Genomic DNA, 2,560 nt, shown 5'->3' with positions numbered 1-2,560 from the left:
TCGCGGGTCGAGACAGCAAACACTGTCTCGCCCAGCGAGACAGCAAACACTGTCTCGCGAACCTGTTTTCTACCAACTGTTCTTGGAGGTTATAAATACCCTCCTAAGGCCATTTTTCCAGGGGCTGATCATTGTGAGCACTTCAGAGCAATCCAGAGCAATCCAGAGCAGAGAGAGAGCAGAGGTGCTGATCTTACGGCCAATCCTTGAAATTGAGCTTTGACTTGATTTCAAGAAGAACGACTATCTTACATCGATAATATATCGTTTCAATTTCTCACTTCGATAAACGAAGTCAGAATCATAAACCCCTCACGGTTCAATCAGAATCTGTGACTTGGTGGTCCACGAGTCAAAGCGCTCCCGGCACAGGCAAAGATCCCACGAAAGCAGTGATCCAAACAACGATCCTGCGTTTATTTTCTCAAGAGTTGTAATTTTCTTTTTGTTGTGTAAAAGAGTCTTATAAAAAGGCTGTTTTCTTTGAATTTATTGTAATCGACCGAAGATATAATGAATTCGACAACAAATTCGACTTTTGGCGAAAACACCCCGTGCCAAGCACGACCCCCTATTTTTTTAAGTATTGCATTTAAACTTAACTCCCTCTAAGTTTTCATACATTTAATTTAATTATTGTATACTTAAAATTAGAAATCATATCTACTCCTCTATACTTAAAAGAGGATCCAGGTTTTAATACATTTGATTTAGAAATCGTATCCACTTCTTTATACTTAGAGGAAGATCTAAGTTTTAATACATTTGATTTAATTAATTGTTTATGATATAGTGAAAACACTGTAGTATAAACAGTACCTTTTTTTAAAAAAGGAAAATAGGGCTAAAAGCCCTATCATTTAATATATATATATGGCTGCAGATAAAAGATTTACACAAGATTATATCCATGAAGAATCAAGCACCTCCTCCGAGATGGGGGAGGCAAAATCCTAGATAGATATAAGAACAATCTAGATTTGAGTTAGGCAGCAGTTCAGGCATTAGATTCGGCCCTCTCTGCCTCTAGCTCTCTGAGTGTGCATATCCCATCAAAAGGGATTGGATCTAATGCTCCACAGTTAGAGAGTACTGAGGCTAACATGTGGTCTGGCTGGTGAGCGAGAGGAAGAGAGACTGAGCTAGATGAAGAGGATTTACTGCGCTTAGCAGATGAAGACAGAGATCTGGAAGCGGATAAGTGACGGTAGCTTTAAAAAATATAGTGTTAGGTTTGAGTCGCTATTCATAGTACATTAATTTGCTGTTGCGGCTAGGGGTAGTTACTGTTCATGGTACAGTAGTTAGTGTAGTTGGTACGGGTTTTACTTATAGTTCATGATAGAATATTTTACTGTTGCGGCTGGGGGGTCGATTTATTGTTTACGCAGCAGTATTTACTGTCGTATTTACTGTAGTATTTATTGTAGCATAAATGGTGATTTTTTGAATCCTCCTATAAGTAAGTATAGACTAGTGTGCACCCCGTGCAAAATCACGGCCTCTTATTTTTGTAAGCACCGCATTCTGAACTTGCATTGCTCTAAGTTTTATTACATTTGATTTAATTATTATACCCTTAAAATTAAAAATTATATATACTCCTATATACTCAAAGAAGGATCTAAGTTTTAATACATTTGATTTAAAAATTATATCTACTCCTCTATACTTGAAGGAGAATCCATGTTGTAATGCATTTAATTTGTTTTACTGTTTATAATACAGTAAATTACTATAGAATAAATAGTAGCTTCAAGTATAGAGGCTCAAATCATATTTACTGTTTATGCTACAATAAATACTGTGCCATAAACAGTGCCTTCGAGCGCTAATGACCAGATTGTGAACAGTGTTTTCGAGCGATGAGGCCAAATCCGATTTACTATTTATGCTACAGTAATTCGGTGTAGTATTTACTGTATTATAAACAGTTATTCTTGGATCCTCATATAAGCATAGAAGAGCAGATTGCATCGGGCTAAATATCCTATAAAATCTTAAAGCTAAAAGGGATTTTTCTGATAACTGTAAACTTAAAGATGGATTTTATAATATTTTAAAAGTTAAAGGGGTTGTCTGATAATCATCCAAAAGTTTAGCCTTCGTATTATGGTCAGATCCGTTGTCACATCAATTATGACCCATGTACCAATTTCTCTCACCGACGACGGCGTGGCGTCCTTCCACTTCAACTCCTTACCTGAATAATATTTATTTATTCATTTTCTTACATAATAACGCCGAAATAATCGGGACATTCACACTCCGCCCTCTGACTCTAGTAAAACGCTTTTCTCCCCTATTTCTCCCCCATATTATTAGATAGAACAATTTTTCAAAACCGACTGAATTTTTTTTTTTTTTCAAAACCGACTGTTTTTTTTTATTTATCAAAATCGACCCGGTTTTGTGATTAGCAGGCTAATCACTATCCTAAATAGTCGGGGTTGGCAACCCCGACTATTTAGGATAGTGATTAACCTGCTAATCACCATTTAATTAGGGTTTAACACCCTCCTAAATAGTCGGGGTTGCCAACCCCGACTATTTAGGATAG

General features: G+C 36.6%; 1 protein-coding gene across 1 annotated transcript in view; it reads left to right on the top strand.

The window, feature by feature from the left end:
* The window catches only part of LOC109841464 (ADP-ribosylation factor GTPase-activating protein AGD7-like), a 62,107-nt gene that overhangs the window by 49,213 nt on the left and 10,334 nt on the right, over positions 1 to 2,560 (top strand).

The sequence above is a fragment of the Asparagus officinalis genome, chromosome 5, assembly GCF_001876935.1.
Source record: "Asparagus officinalis chromosome 5, Aspof.V1, whole genome shotgun sequence".
NCBI lineage: Eukaryota > Viridiplantae > Streptophyta > Magnoliopsida > Asparagales > Asparagaceae > Asparagus > Asparagus officinalis.
This window is presented reverse-complemented; position numbering and strand designations above follow the sequence as displayed.